The sequence below is a fragment of the Scomber japonicus genome, chromosome 4 (genome assembly GCF_027409825.1).
Source record: "Scomber japonicus isolate fScoJap1 chromosome 4, fScoJap1.pri, whole genome shotgun sequence".
Lineage (NCBI taxonomy): Eukaryota > Metazoa > Chordata > Actinopteri > Scombriformes > Scombridae > Scomber > Scomber japonicus.
In genome coordinates, this window is record NC_070581.1 from 5576619 (window position 1) to 5594348 (window position 17730).

The following is a 17730-nucleotide window of genomic DNA, read 5'->3' on the forward strand; positions in this document are numbered from 1 at the left end:
GATTAATTGTGCATTAAAACAGAGGAATACCAGAAAGGAAATGGAAAGATGAGGAAAACAATGAACATAAAAAATGATAAGAAAGGGGGGAAAAAAAGAACAGGAAACAGGTGCAATTAAAGCAGAAGGTAGCAGAAAACAAGTGCAGAGCAGAGCAGTGAGTAGGAGACCAGAGAGCGAAGCCCTCCTCCTTAGGGGAGGTGCAGGGCTCTTCTAATCAATCCATGGATGCATTGTAAAATCAATGCTCTGTATAATTAGGGCAATCCAAGGGTAAAAAAAACACCCTGCTCTGCATTTTGCCTCCGTCTGCACTCAGTCTTTGCTTTCTCCTGTAATAACGCCTTCATCGTAAATCGCTGCGGGTCACAGTTACATTCCAAATTGGTTGGAATAATTGAAAAACCTCTAGGTCTTCGGTATATGACTTGTCACAAAGTGCAATAGCCTCAAAGGTAACAATGCGCCATGATAAACTTTAGCCGAGCCCACTCTTTTAAACAGCCTGATGGTATTTTGTAATAGTTTTTAGCCCTGCTCTCCCTCAGCCAAAGCTGCAATCGATAAGTTCTCCCAAACCTACTCATCTTGTTTTTTCCTTTAACCACCGCTGAATAGTAAGGACCTCCACCAGAGGCTCCCCACACACACCTACCACTTGGAATGATCATCTTCCCCCTTTTTCAATTCCTTTACTGGAGATGATGATGATGAAAAAGTGGTACTCTGTACACTGTTATCCTTTTCTTATTCGCTATTAAGATCCATGTATTTGACTGCAGACTTGGATAAACCTCAAGGTAATGTGGTACATTTTTCTCCTGAGCAGTCATGTTTTATGGTTGTACCATAACAGGTGCAATGGGCCCTCAGCGGGTCTTTTCTTTGAATTAAAGTTACAGTTGTTATAATCAGTTATAGAAGCACACACAGTGGGGCAAACCAATCACTTCAGAGGCCAGAGCCCACTTCTTATCATGGACTGATTGAACATAAATAGTAGTATTGCTGGGTGGAAGCTAGTGAAGGATGGTTTAGCATAGGTTCTCTTCTCTGACTGGTTCATGCCTTAGATCCACCCTCAGCTTGTATAACACCTCTCAATTGGTTCATTAATTCTGCAGCTGGCACACCTTTCTCCTCACCCACTGCTGTGATTGGACAGAGTTTCTTTAGGATCTGCTGCTCTGCTGCACAATCCCTGCCAGCCACATCATTTTTAAAGACCTTTGTGTGTGCAGTTTTCTTCCAAAAAGTCCTACAAATTTAACGACAAAATATGTCGTTTACCAGAACGATGCATAGGAACATTTTCTTATCTGGCACCTGTCATCAGCAGGACAATGTAATTTGTCTGTGTTATAAATCACTGTTAAAAAGCAATGATGTTTTATTATATGACAATGCTGTGGTTAAGGTCTGGTTAGGTTTAAGCACATAAACCACTTGGTTAAGTTTAAGGAAAGATCATAGTTTGGGTTAAAATGATCACTTTGGTGCAGTGGTGGTGTCAGTGGTGTAGGTTAGAGTTGATACTTGCTTAAATTTAGGCTGCACCACTGCTCTGGGTCTTAATTACAATGGCCACTTGATGGCATCGGTCACTCAAACGTAACTATATGTCATTTTTGGGTTAGTGACATTACGACCTATTGTGTCGTTTTTCTTTCCTTCTCTTTGTTCAGTTCGTCTGCCAAAACTCTTACTGAAACTCTCTCCATGACAGGACTCTCAGTATTTGGGTGATGGACCAGTGTTATGTGCTGTAGTGTGTATGTGTGTTTTGCTTTTGGTTCTGTCCATTTGTTCTTTCTCTGCCCTGCCAGGTACTACCCTTCCCCTCCTCAATTGATTGCTGCAGCTGTGCCCAGTTTGCCATCAGCCCCAGCATAAAGAGCTGTAACCTGTGCCAGTGGGTCATCCGGCAGTGTTGGGGCTGTTGTTGTATGTGTGTCTTTTTGCTCGTTTTGAGACAGTATTCCTGTTGATTCATAATCGTGCTCCTTTTCAAGTTCATTTTATTTTTTATATAGGGAAGCCAGTATTCTGTTAATCAATTGAGTTGCAAATTATTTTTATATAAGTTGTAATACATTTTGGTTTCGTACTTATACTTAACTCGTCCTGTTGTTTTTCCTCCCTGGTTATATCGATTGTTTCTCCCCCCATCCCCTTAACATTCTTGGGGTCGTAGCAACCAGCTAAGAGTGGGCTACCGCTTTACATTTCGTGTATCTTCGGTTTGAACACAAGCCCTCAACAAAACCCTCTGTGTTTGGTTGGAGTAGTTAGGTTTCCTTTTTCCTCACACTTTTCATCTCTTAGTGTAGATTTGTGTTGTGCTTAGATTAGAAGACTCTAGTGTAAAATAAAAACAGTAGTCTTCCAAAGTCCTGTTTTCTTTTGTTGTAACTAAATAACCAATTTCCTCCTTCCTAAAGATAGCTTTAAAAAGTTGGAACAGGGATCTTGTCCTTATTGTGGTACTAGCCACTAGGGCTCGTTACTCCCAATACACGCCAAGTAGTGTGGTCCAGTATCCCAAGGAATCCTGTCCCGAATGGACTATTCTGCTCCTAAGAAATTCCCTTACACTGAAGCAGAATTACTCAGGTTTTTAGGCATCAATGTTTCATTCAGATTTACTGATTTCAGCTTTTTCTGTCACTGAACTGCAAAATGTAAATAAGGCTGTAACAAATGTATAAAACAGACTTATCTACATATATCGATATGCACTTGCAACTTTCTGTCAACATCTAGCTTAGGTCCTATATGTTGAATGCACTTACTGTAAATGTCTAAATAAATCTGATGTAATGCAACTTAAAAAAGTATTAAGACAGCATTACTGAAGAGTATTCATGAAGCTAATACTTTGCTGAATATGATGCGATGTGGTGGATTCTTTAGTGTACTGACTCTTTAGTGTTGTCATTGCAAATTCATGTAATATGTGATCTGTGCAATCACTAAACATGATATGAAGACCTTAAACAATAAAATGCAATACTGTGCAAATTCAGCTTTTGTATTTTTGCATTCTGTGTGTCTGTTGGGGGAAATGAATACCAATACTATCATCATACTTGAAACTTACTTTCACTTTCTTTCCCTTAAGTTTCTCTCTCGCATAGGTTAAAACATGACTAGGCATACAAAGTCTCTCTCTCTCAAACAGACACACACAACACTCCTGTTAATTCCACCCACTCTAGTGGGCTGCTGATGTCACCATGTGATGAATGGAATAACCCAGTACCAGTATCACTCTTTGTCCCAATAATAGTAGTTTAACACCGTTTCCGGGTTCCACAACACCGAGCGCCACTGAGGCAAACACTGTTAGTGCTGACAGTGGAGTGATGTCTTTCTCATTGAATACCTATGAAGTCCTCTAGATGTCCATTAATGATAGATTCCATACGTAATAAAAACAGGGCCAGCCCACCACTAATCCATAATGGATTGCCAGGCAGGAGTTGAAACTGATCCAAAACCCTGTCTGTACCGCACACACACACAAACACACACACACACAAACACATGCCAGAACATTTGCAGACACATGCACATAAAAAACAGAGTCCTCACTCATTTCACTGTGTTTAATCTCTCTAAGTGTTTTTCCACTCCTCCTTCCTTCCCATCTTCCTTCTTTCGCTCTCTCCTTCTGAGCCACACCTCACTAGATGTTACCACTCATTCTACCTTCAGCTCCTCCCTCGTACATGGACGCTGATGTTCAGTTCTCTGTGATGCCTCTGTCTTCTCTTCATCATAAATCGCGCCACCCACCTCAAGGCAAATTAGGCCAAATTTGTCTTGTCTTCTTCAATGCATTTCTATTTGCCACAATTTTGCAGAATGGTCTTTAAAGCCCCATTCAGATGGGTGGGAGATGAAATATTGTATTGTACTCCTCTGTAATTTAACTCATCATTCTGGAACAACATTTTAACCATTGGGAAGTAACAGGATGTGGTCTGTAATAGACAATGGATGCTCTACAGGACAAAACTAAAACCCTCCCTAGGGGGTTGTGGGAGAGAATATCATTATCTTTAAAGTCTATTGTGGATAAATGTCTATAAATCTACTTAGAAATCATAGAAAGTAGACAAGCCTGTCCTCCAAAGAAAACAGCAGGTTCCTGCATGGGTCACATTTTTTAAACCTTCACCCACTCATACCCGCTGTGCTTAAAACCACACCCGACCCGTTATCCGACAGTATCACTAATTCAATTCTGTACCCAACCTGACCCGCTTTAAATAGAACCGAAACCCAACCCGCACTCTAATTTAAATCAATCTACTACATTGGATTGCAAAAAAATCTCCACTTGCTCTTCTTTTTCCTCAACTCTTCAAGATCCATTTCAACGACTGCAGTGTAGGCAGATGTGATTTTTTAAATGAAAGCAGAGAGTTGTGGGACGACGCATGCACAAATAATGATGACTTCCTTCACTTTCACTCAAAAGTCAAATTTCACACTGAGCTGATAAAATGCAGTAAAAGTAAAAAAAGAGATCTACTTTAAAATACAAGGACGTTGCTCTGGACAGGATATAAATTACAGCAGGACCAATGAGTTCACTGAGAAACAGTAGGTCATTGCAGTTGTAATTATTACTGGGGCGGGGAAGAAAAAATAAACCCATACGCACTGCAGACTGGATTAAAATCCCTGATCAGCAAAGGTAATGTTAAAATCATCCCACCTCCCTCACAGATATAAATCCAGTCCTAATGGGGCTTTAGGTCACTTTCACATTGGTTCATTTGGTCTAGAACAGGATACATTGCTGCCTTTCAGTTCTGGTCTAGCTTGTGTTAATACTGTCCTCTAACAAACAAACCAACAGCTGTAAAGATGACTTTATACACACTCACAGGCAGTATTGGGGCCGTCCGTAAATGTTTCGCTATTAGCTTTGTGTTAGCATGAGAGGTAGGGCAGTTGTACCACAAGCGTGCATGAAGTGCAACTTTGATTATTGTTTTATCCGCCCAATTTATACATAATAATTGAAGAACTAGTGTAACGCAAGTAACGCATTCAATGGACAGTTTTGGTGATGTCATCCTGCATCATCAGCACTACAATCGGAAAATCGCATACTAACCGCGTATCACTTTTCCAGGCATCATTCATTTGCAAACTGGAGTGGATGAAAGAGTACATATGACCTAATGGGTGACTCAATATAGGAGGGTGCTTTTAGACCAAAACAAACTGCTCCAGAGCCTGTTCAGTCTGCACCAGTGTTTAATCGACAGCTTTTAAGCCAGCTCAAACTAACAATACTAAATATTCGTTTTGTTTGTTTTAACCGAACCAAACAGGTTAGGCGTGAGTCCATAAAACACCAACCCTGAAATAACAAAGGCCATGACAATGAAGCAGTTTTCACACAGATTGGACAAGCTCATCGCTGGCAATAGTCTATACCACAGTCTTCTATACCACATTGGATCTTACATTGAAAATGGACTAAATTGCTTTATAGTAGAATATCAAGTGTTTTTTCCTCCAGTTCAGGGGTCACAGATGGCAAGAAGGAAGCAACAGGGTTTATGGGAAATGTGATAACTTGCTACCCAGCACATACAGTTAGGCACATGTTCTACCCTTCAGTATTAGGACCTATAATTCTGGTTCATTCAATCACTGAGAAATCTCCTTCTCAAGCCTTCGGACATCCCAGTCTCGGTGGCTTTACTGGAGGCACACCTTTCCCCCTCTGTCCCACTCCTTGGGGAGACACAGGCCGATATATCTGCCACATTATGGTGGATAATGGGGATGGATGGAGCGCTGCAAAGACAGGTATGGTGGGACCGAAGGGTGAAGGAGGAAAATGGATATGTCGTCAAAAAAGGGACTTGTGTATACCAGACAGAGGAATTCCACTGAGCCTTGGCTACCTGCCTGGAGCCAGAGGGAGACAAGGCATCTATCATGAACATGGAAACCTGACATGACAGGATTCAACCAGCTATGCTCTGTACAGGTTAAAAATACAAATAGGCTGTCCTGCTGGCTCAGGCTCAGGAAGACCAGTGTGTATATCATGTCTTTCTCACTTGACAGTTTCAAATCTGGTTTAATATGGTCATATTGTTAATGTTCTTTCACACATTTTACATGTCTTTTTAGCCATCTTCTGTCTTTTTTTATTTACAATTTTGATTATCTATTATCTGCTTCTCAACTCAACCCACTCTTTTGTCCAAATATCTCACTCCTTTGTGTCTTTTGTCCTCTCATTTCTCTCCTTTCTTTCAATATTTATGTGATTAATCCTAATATGTAAAGAACACATTAAACCATGCATTAACTACAGGTTATTATGGTGTTCATTAGGTATTTAATAGCGCCTGCTCCCTGCAGTAAGGCTGCCATGCCAGTAGAGGGAGACTGTTACTATCACCTTGACCATTGCAAGAGCAGATTTTTTCTCTCATTACCAAAGCACTTATGATTTCATATTTTTATGTTTTTGTGTGTGTGTGTGTGTGTGTGTGTGTGTGTGTGTGCGTGTGTGTGTGAGTGAGAGAGGGAAAGACAGAGAGAGAGGGAGGGAGGAAGAAAGTGAGAGAGTGCTGACTCTAGCTCGGGCAGCCTCTTCTCTCTGGCTCTTGACTTGATCCATTGATTCTTCTAGATCAAGACCTGTCAGTAAGATGGGACACTGTCACTATGATTGCTGTGTGCTTATGTGTGTGTTTTAGATTATAGACAGAGAAAGGAGCCACCCACACCACCCCTTCTTTTGTGACATTGACGATCAGTCGGTTTGAAATGTGAAGAGGGAGCAGTTACGCTTCGGCCCCATCTGACCCAGACAGAATCAAACTGTTGTGAGTCATTATTATACTGTGTGGATGTGCAAACAGTACAAACACCATAGATACAGTTAAGAAAGTAAATCCCACAGCAAGCAGAGCTGCTACCAGTAAAGTATTTTCATTCTGAAAATAAAAGCCAAATCTACAACCAGAGTGACCATGAACTAGAAATAGAAAGAGGTAGTAGAAAAAGTGATTTTCACCTCCAACCTTCTCACAAGGTTTCATTTCAATAAATGTTCAAATGATCCAATATTTCAACTTAATGCATGAGGGCTGAACTACAGGTGAGGCAAAGGGTCATCATAACAGAACCTTCGTCTTTTATGTCTTTTATTGCAGTTAGCATGCAGTTCATTGGTGCATTACTATACCAGCTTCTGCTCTGGAGTGCCATCAAACAATAGACATTCAATCTAAATCCCCATAACAGAGCCTTCATTAATTATTGCATTAACTTTGATAGCCCTAATTATTATTCACTTGCAGTTGATCTCTCCTTATTGAAGTGCACTGGAAACACAGATGTCTTTACATGTCATATCAATAATGCAAAATTGAATAAGATTAATTGAAGCATCTGTTAATGTATCTCTTTATAGCAGGAATGTTAACTGGCACAATCCAAACTCAATTATCATTGCTCTATATGCGAGCAGTTGAAAGAAAAGCCAACTTCATCACAGAGGATCCTTCTCACCCCTACACAAGTCCTTCTAGTTACTACCATCAGGCTTGGCCAACCCCCCGCCCTCCATATACCAGAACTCCTTCATTCCCACTGCCATGAGCATTTTAAACAAAAAAAGAAACAGTGTACTTTTTATGCACCCATATCATGTATTATACTCTGCGTAAGTTATTTATGCTCTATATTTTATAGAGCATTTTTAGGAGGATGTATTAAATGGTGAGACACTTCTAAGACGAATTTCTGTCACGACACACAATAAAGTTTCTGATTCTGAATCTAACTGTCCAAACTGTTCCTTAAAGGGTTCATGTGGCTGCAGGTTTTCCAACCAAGCAGGAGAACACCAGACTTGACTCATTTAATCAACTGATGTCAGTTTTCAGACAGTTGATTGGTCAAATCATGTGTGCTTTTGGTTGGTTGGAAGAAAAAACTGCAGGAACATGGCCCTTTATGGAATAGTTTGGACATGCATGGCTTACTGCTGGTGGGAAATAGTTTTAACTGTATTTGTTTGTTTTACATCAAACAGTGACTTTTTACCCCCATTCACATGATTCAGTGTAGCTGTTTAAATCCACTCTCAGTACATATTGTTTCACTTTCACTTTAACAGCCCCATTGCAGATATTCAGCTTGTAAGATCCCACAGAAAACTCTAGCTATTGCCCCTGCAGAGAAATCAGCCAAAATATAACCGCACACTCCCACCAGGCTTTTTGCTTCTACTGTGCCTGCACATCTTCACACACGCTATAAAAACACATAACTTTTGATTTTGGTGATCTATGTTTCCCTGTTGTGCTCACTAACATCCCTTTTTTTAAACTAGTGTCATAATACATCATTAAAATGAGAAGCTCTGGCTTGACTCATTGAATCAACTGATCTCTCTGTGGTCCTCTGACTTGAACAAAAACCTGCACACACACAGGGCCCTTTATGGAATCGTTTGGAAATGCCTGGTTTATAAGATGACTTCAGAATGGACAATGGCCCAAAAAACAAACAATACAAGTCTAAATGGGAAGTAAAGCACATAATCGATCAGAAATAAAAGACACTAAATGACAATCATCTACCTCCCTAGTTAAATAAACAGGAGAAAGTAGAATAAATAAACTGGTGGTCCACCTCTACTACCACAATAGAAGCTAACAAATTGAAGAATAACAATATGAACTAATGTGTGGCTGGTTGGAAGCGGAAGAAGATGAGGAAATGCCCCTCTGCGCAGCACCAATGCTAACTTGGAGGTATTCAGACTTCCTGAGCCAGCCAATCATCCACCAGGCTAGAAATCGATCCACCAGTCTAGTACCAGATGCTGAAGGCAATTCACCTCCTGTCTACACACACACACACACACACACACACACACACACACACACACACACACACACACACACACACTCAATTCAACACGAATTACGATCACAGTCATGTTGATATGTTCAAACGCAAATCTGAAAACTGGAATTCTGAAATGAGCTTCAGCTGCCAATTGTGTGCACTTTTCTTATTTTCAACAGTATGACAGTCATACAGTACTTCATTTTCCTGAACAGGCTTACTTTCTGAGCTCCTTATTTAAATATATTATCATAGCTGCTTCAACTTCTCAACACTTCTTTTGCCAATACCTAGACACGGAGGGTTTGTGTTGCATTCAGTTGCAGACAGAAGGTAAAATAATGTAAAATAGAGTACCTGATAACTCTAAAAAGGCATTGCCAGGCTAGCTGCTGTCACTGGTGCATGGCCTGATATGTAGATGGCAACAAACACTTAACATTACACTCCAGAGCAATGCACCCAGCAGCTCACCAAAATGAAAAATCAATTATTTCTGCAGGGGTGCGTTCATGTCAAAATAGACTTTAGCATAAGATTCTTCCCTCTCTTGACATTCGTGCTTCCCATCAGTCGCTCTGCTTGTGTTAAACCTCCGACAGTGTGTGTGTGTGTGTGTGTAAGAGTGTGTCTAGGTGAAAGAGGAGGCGAGACAGAGAGTGAAAGCATAAATTTGAGGTGGCCCCTTGATCAACCCGGTGCTTTGGGTTTCGCTCTTCCCTGTGCTGCAGCAGTCATTCACTTACTCACAGTCACAGAGGAGTTCGGAGATATTCGGTGCCATTTCCCTGCTTCTCATTTTAATGATGTATTATGACACTTTGACCGCCAGTTTTTAAAAAAAGGGGATATTAGTGAGCCCAACAGGGAAAAAACAGATCACCAAAATCAAAAGTTATGTGTTTTTATAGCGTGTGTGAAGATGTGCTGGTGGGAGTATGTGTGGTGATATTTTGGCTGATTTCTCTGAAGGGGCAATTGAGTTTTCTGTGGTATCTTACAAGCTGAATATCTGCAATGGGGCTGTTAAAGTGGAAGTGAAACAATATGCATTGAGAGTGGATTTAAACAGCTACACTGAATTATGTGAATGGGGGTAAAAAATCTTCTTTTTGGTGGAATAAACATGATGTGAACAAACACAATGCATTATATTAAAACTATTTCCCTGCAGTGGAAACCTTTAAAGTAAGTAAATAATACGACTTGACGAATGTGCTGACTATTCAGAGAAATCCACAGTCACATCTGCACTGTAAAAACTTATTTCCCCTAAATTTGACGATGCCGGTTCCCAAGCCTGGTGCATAAGCAAATCACACTCAATTATACTGCAGCGAGTGAAATGCCAAGATGGTGCTAAGTAAAAAGATGGTGAGTGATCATTTTTAGTCTGCAGAGGGAGAGAGAGAGAGAGAAAGAGAGAGCTTTAAACACACAAAAATACTGAACTTTCTTCTAAAGCAGCAGCAAAAGAGAAGAGACTCCACTTAATAAAAAAATTGACTTACATACAGAAGATTCTAACTGAATGCGGAGAGAAGAAAAAACATTTTAAGAAGAGTAAAAGGCTTTTTCCACTGCAGCTCCCCATGGCCTGAACTTTTAAGCACTTGTTAAGTTTTGATTCGAGGTTCATCCTACGACTATTGTTTTTATTTTCAGGAGCTTTTTAAACACAATGACTTTGTCAGTATCATGAAATTAATGTAGTTGTCCAACTTGCAGTAGGAGGTTGACAGATGGGACCAGAGGGTGAAGGAGACCAGCTCCCGCCCTGCCGAGAATTGCATCCTTCTCTCGGGAATGCGCACAAGGGAAAAATACTAGTCATGATTTTGACGGCAAAGTACTGTTAAAGAACAATGTTGTATTCTTTGTCAGGTTAATCAATGATGATAAATGATCTGAAGTCTATAGTTTGAGTGTTCCTTCATATGACTGACCTGAAATTTACAAGGTTTTGTTGATTACTCTCTCAATATTTCTTAGGCTGAATGGTTCAGTGTTCTTTGTCAATGTGTTTTTAAGCAAGAGTTTCAGGTAGTTATGCTGAAATTATGTTTTTAAATGCAGAAAAAAATAATATCAGGAGTCAAGTATAAATAAAATCTGCTGATAAAACCATTTGATTTCTGTCAAACATTGATTTGAAGTGCCATTGTCTGCATTATTTGGCAGAACTGATTGTTGCTGCAGAGTAATGCATCCCCTATTGTTTCAGCTTAGGTCATTATTAAATGTACACTGTCGAGGCAAAACAGGTCAAAATACATGCTGGTGAAGTCTTTTGATTCATAGATCTCCAAAAATAAACTTACAGTGTACATGCATTATTTGGCAGAGGTGTCTCATATTACCTGCTGAGAACTGCATCCTCTCTTTTCTCAGACCAGGTCATTATTGAATGTATGAAATGCACATTGTGGACCCACACAGGCCAAAATATGTGCTGGTGAAACTGTCTGATTCATAGATCTCTAGAGACAATGTTAAGGAGTGGATGCAGGATTCAGCAATGGAGTTTTACCTGCTGAGACACGCTGAGAGTGGGATGTTGTTCCGTCAGTCCGTCCCTCCGTCCACCATTCTCCAACCCCCTGCATCCCCTCCAAGGTTCAGGGAGTCAGCCATTGTATATGGCATTTTTTCATGTCAACTTTAATTTCTATTTCAATGTTAAATAGATGTTCAATGTTCTGCTGTTCTACTTTTTATTTACTTGGAGCTACTGCCACCAGGGACTATTTTTTCAGCCTGTGACGTATTTTGCGTGTAGCCGCCATATGTAGGGACGTGAACGACGGGAGGAGAAGATTGCAAATAGAGGAGACATAAATGGTGCTTTTCCACTACACAGTTCCAGCACTACTCGGCTCGACTCGGGTCGGTTCCAGGAACGACCTTTTCCATTACAAAAACGTACCTACTAAACGTGGGCGGGGTCGTCATAGCACGGCTCCGCGAAACTGCTGTGACTTTGTTTTATACACGACACAAACACATAAACAATGGAGGACATGGAGGCAGTGGTGTACTTGCTGCTGTATGTGGCTTTCTGTCACACACAAAGCAAGAAAATTGAGCCATATGGCTGTAACGCTGTTGCCGGTATTTAAAAATGCCGGGTTTGATTCTTGTGTGGGACGGCTCATGACCCTTCCAGTGGCTCTCAGACCAATCAGTGGCCGGCAGTCTGTTGACGTCACATTTAGTATGGGCTCAGCTCGCTTGGAACCTCAGCAGAGCAGGTACTAAAAAAGTACCAGGTACCAGGTACTATCCCTAGTGGAAACGCAAAAAAACCAGAGTCGAGGCAAGTCGAGCCGTGCTGGAACTGTGTAGGGGAAAAGCGCCATTATTCACATTTATGGACATTTTCAACATGCCTAACAAGAGCAGATCACTGTTGGAAAATACTCGCGATGCCCTCAAACGCCGCATTACATTAACGCAAGGTGGCAAAACTCCAGAGAAGTCAGGTAAGAAACCACAAAACACAATCCACACAGTAGCTAATGCTAATGCTACAGCTAATGCTACAGCTACAGTTTGCTAGTTACTTACCCATACAGCCTTACAACCATGTAATTATCCTACCGCGACATGAATTCACACATTATGTTCTTCTCTTGGTCTCAGGGTTAAGATCCGTTTTGTTCCAGAGTTAAATAATAACTCAACATTATTATGTTGTTAGCACAAATAAACGCGCTGCGAAAACACACATATACACACACACACACACACACACACACTTCTGGTGGTAGTAGTTTTTTGGTAGTTGGATAATGCTGGAAGTACAATTATTGTTGATCATCAATTTTTGACGAGATGCTGCATTCATGTTGGTTACCACTAAACAGCCAGACTGGAAAGTAAACAATCACTATATCTATAAAGTATATACATATACAATCAACACATTTCCTTTTCAACTGTCTATTAGATGAGGTCTCCACTGATGTTAAGGTGAAGTTTAGGTTTATAAACTTCTCCAGCAGAGAGCCAGCAGCACAGGTCACAATTTCTGACGGTCACAGATTTTGGTGTAACACTGGTTAGAAACAAGGGAAAATATATTTTTTCAGACAATACTTGCATAAAATATTACATTTTTCTGAGGTAATGAGTATTCACATTTTCCTCTATCATTACCCATCCTTACCAAGATATAGAAATTATTACTTAGATTTTTGTTTGTAACATATGACTGTTTTCATTAGTAACTAGATCATACTTAACAAATAAGCCTAACCTTTTCATGCACTGGGTCCACTATATTATAATTTAGTCCGTGTGTCATAGCCTATATAAACATTTTCCAGAAATCCCATTATCACTATATATTGACTTTGTTAACCAGTGGTGTGTCATCATGCATTATCTCATTTAAAACAAACTGTCTTGACTTTTCGTCAGTGTGCTGTGAGGACAATTGCCACAGAATGAGACAGCAGAGGTGATTGGAGCTACCAGAGGCTACAGGTACTCATACCTTCTGATTAACCCTTTCATGCCTATATTTCAATTAATGTACAAATAAACATAAACATATTGCTGCTTCACTTTCTTACCTACCTGCTAGCATTACCATGCTAATAAGATACTTACCTACCTAACTCCCATGGCAACTCAATGACAATTCTCATTTACATACACCATCTCATTCACACATGGCCTAACATGTCCTTGGTTATGTGGATCTCATTTCAAACAACTATCTGACGCAACTACACTCATGGATTATCATTTACTCAAGAGCATAATAAACGAAATATTTACTTTTCAGCTGAGCGACGTGAGAGACTGACGAAGACATTGGAGCCAGCTCAGGTTACAGGTACTTTCTGATTAGCCCAGCTGATTCATCCCACAGTAACAGCTTTAACAATGATAATTTACATACACAATCTTATTCAGAGCAGGGCCAGGGCACAAGTGTGTTTGGGACACATACTTACTGTGACCTTCATATACAAATATACATTCTTCTCACTGCTTTAATCTATGAGCGTGTGTCTTTTGGCAAGCAAACATGCTGCAGAGCCCATGGGGCGCATTGTTCTAGTACATTTTTTATACCTTAGTAGGGGCAATGTATCCTGGTAGAGATACAACTCATACAATCCAAAATATCCAAAATATTTTTAAATATATTTGTAGAAATGTTTACTTACGTGCAAAATGAGATAAACTAGTAACATCAAAGTAAATAAAAAGTAAATAAAAATAATAATTAACATTATTTTCAACTCCTGTCTGTTTAAAGGTTAAAATATGTGGACCTGAGAATGTATGTCAGCCTTGTCCTTTGTAACAAATAGCTGGGATGATGACACTTTAGTGACCAACTGTTTAAAATAAATATCACTGATTATGTGTGTGGTCGTGGGGCCCAATGTGAAGTCTTTTCATGGGGCCCAAAATCCCTGACAGTGCCTCTGTGTAACTTGTAGTGTAAAAGTGGTTAGAAGACTGGACAGATGCTATATATAAGTGGAGTTTGTGTATGATTTACCATATCAAGACAATGAAACTGTTTAAATTTAAATAACATTACAAACAAAAGAAAAAAAAACATCAAGTAATAGCACTAGTCCTTTTTACAGTATAAACTTTTCTTTTGTTGTTGTTGAAAGAACATCACTGTATCAATACACTTAAATATGATGCAAATTATAAGCCAACAGAGAAACAAACCAGTGGTGGTATATCCACCTTCATGTTGTTTACAGCCCTTGCGCTCATCATAAAGGTGCCTTTCCCTCTAATAAACACTCAGCAAACTGATGAAAATAGATTATCAGATAAGCATAAAAAAAGAAACAGAAAACAGATAAAAAGAAATAACAAGTAGATCCATTAAATACCATCACAGGAAATGTATTTGAAAGTTGTAAAGTGTAATGTTCCTGTAGGCTTTCTTAACTAATTTAACCACCAGTTTTTACTCACTGTCAAGGCACAGGCACCACATGATGTGATGTCTCTCTATAGTCCTTTCAGATGACTGCTATATACCCATCTTGACTCATTACATCCTCTCTTCTGCATATTATGCCCCTAAGGAACAATAGGACTATATCGATTTTTAATAACTTTATTCCAATTCTTAACTTTTCTAAACTCTTTGAAAATATCTTTAATTGCCTTCTTTAATTCTTTGTCACCTTTCTGTTTCCAGGCACCGGTTCATGTTCATTGGGGACACTCTCTCTTTATACATACAGAAAAAGACATTTCCTTTCATGAGGATAAATGACCTTCATATTTTTTCTGGAAGGAAATATATCTCAGGCTGTACTTTTTTAAAAGCTTAAACCCTTAAATATTGCAACCCTAAAACGTTGGCTGGTTTAAAATGTTGCTTAGCTTCATCTGTGAGTCATCTGTGTGGTTAACTGGGAACTACCACTGCCCTATCTAATCTTATCGAGCCATTATCTACTGGCCTCCCAATCCTGTAGGGTAATAATAAAACAGCTGAAGACTTTTAACACTTATCTGAGATGCTTTCTCAATTTTACCGAACTGTTAATTTCATGACTTTTTAGCTGCGTTTCGTGTCGTTATGTCGTCTGTTGTTTGATTTCACAAGGTAGTATTATGATTTTCAAACCCTCACCTAAGTCTGAGGAGCCATAAAATGAAATCCATGAAGCCAAACACACAAACACAACTGCAAAGGTCATGTGTAAAGATGCATGTTTTGAGAAATGTTTTAATGAAGTCACATACAGTGGCCCTCATTATACAGCAGTCCAACGGAAAGCACTAATCTAAAGTGGTGATGGGGCATGTAGAGCCCAAAGGTTCAGTGAGCGTTCTCAAGAAGCCCTGCACTAAATTTAAATGATATCTTGACCTATAATTGGGATATGCAGTGGGTATCAGACTGTACAGTCATAAATCTACTGAACCCTCTGACATGTGACACCATTCTGTCTCTACTTTTAACCTGGCTCTGAATCCTATTCTTGCCGAAGTAGAGAGCGGATACTCGGTTGCTTAAACGGTCCTCATATCTACATTGTACCGACCGGCTGGTCCAAGTGGCCTGGATGGCCCCACAAGGTGCCCACTCTGCTGTCCCGTCATTATCACTGTTTATGGTTCTACTACTATTACAAATAAAAACCTCTGGTATTGGAAACTTTTGAAACCAAAGAACTGGCGTGATCGACTCACCGTCTTATGAGAGTATCGGGTGCCGACCAAAAAAAGCCCAAAGTAAACAAATAGAGATGTGTCTGTTTGTTTGCGCTGCTGTGCACCATTAATGTTATGATATACAGTGATTTACGAGTGCTATTTTAACTTTTGCACACATGTAGATGAAAGGCAATCTGCAATAATCTTTGATTTGAATAGTTCTCAAACAAGCCAGACACTTCACGATGAAGTGTAACCATAGAGACAAGACTATTGTTGGCCATCCTCACTTGCACCTTTATTATTAAATGCCTCACTACATAAGAAAGCTGATCAATCCTCAAATGACTGGAAAGATATCTTCAACCCTTAGATCAGAAATTGAAAATCAGTATCAATATGTTATGAAAAAAGAAGTATTTATTGAAGTATACTGAAACTCCTGTTTTATCAGTTGTCGAGTTGACTGGCACACTGAACTTTCTGCAACCTGCAATTATATAAACTACAAAAGCTTGGTTAATAAGTGTTGTGTTAAATTGAACGTCCACGTGTAATTTCTCAAGTTGATATTCACTACAGTTTACTAACCTTCAACACAAAAGCTAATTAGCAATGCTAATAATGCATGTTCCCTTTAAAACTCAGTAATGACAATGTCAGTCAGAGTGTCATAAGCTATCACTTAAGGATAATGTGTGAATGGATATTGTGTAAATCACTTTGAGAGCTATATATTTTCAACCACTATGTTTTATATAAACCCAAAAAAGCTTTGTAGTAGTAAAAATAAAAACACACTTTTGCTTTAGGGTTAATTTGATAGATATAACCTTGCATGTAAAGGAGATTACATCTCTTGTTCTTTTCTGGTTGTGGTGAGCTCCTGTTAGGCTTGGCAACAGAAATGGCCTCCTCTATACCACAAACCACTTTTAATTTGATGTCACCACCAGGTCCGTTGATGTAAAACAGTCCTCCTGCTGTTAACTTTGTACAACAAAATATCCTCATGTAACTGAGGTTCCATGTTCCCTGAATGATGACAGGTTCATTATCAAAGCTGCCAACTAACTGGGTTTCACCATGACACTCTAGTCACATTTATGCCATACCTACTATCAGGCCTAGAAAAGAGGGTGTTGCACTTTCAATTACTTAGGAATACAGGATGCATTATAAGCCCAGTTAGACACAAATAATGATGAAGATGATGACGATGATGATAATAATAGGCCTGAACAAACTAGTGATATAATCTCATTGTAAGCTTAATTGTTTTCTCACAGTGTAGAAAAGAAGAAGTGATTGAATTAGATGACTCCACCACAGCTAATAGGCCCAATTCAAATTTATATTCATTTTGATTCCTTATATTTGCTGAATTTTATATATTGTATGCACAAATAAATCTGTTTCAATTAGTGAGTTATATCATTGCATGGGTACTTATGAACTCATTCAAGTGATTTGTACATGTTGTTGGCAAAGAGAGAAGAGCTAACAGAAACCAATGAAGCAAAAACTCATTTTAGAGTATTTGTAGTGAAAATGTACGCCATAGACCAAAATATAAAATGTAACTGACTTGTACACACTTACAATATCATCTTCACAATGTCTTTTTCAACTCTTACTGTAGGTTTTGGGGGAGCCTCCTCTTTAAAAGAC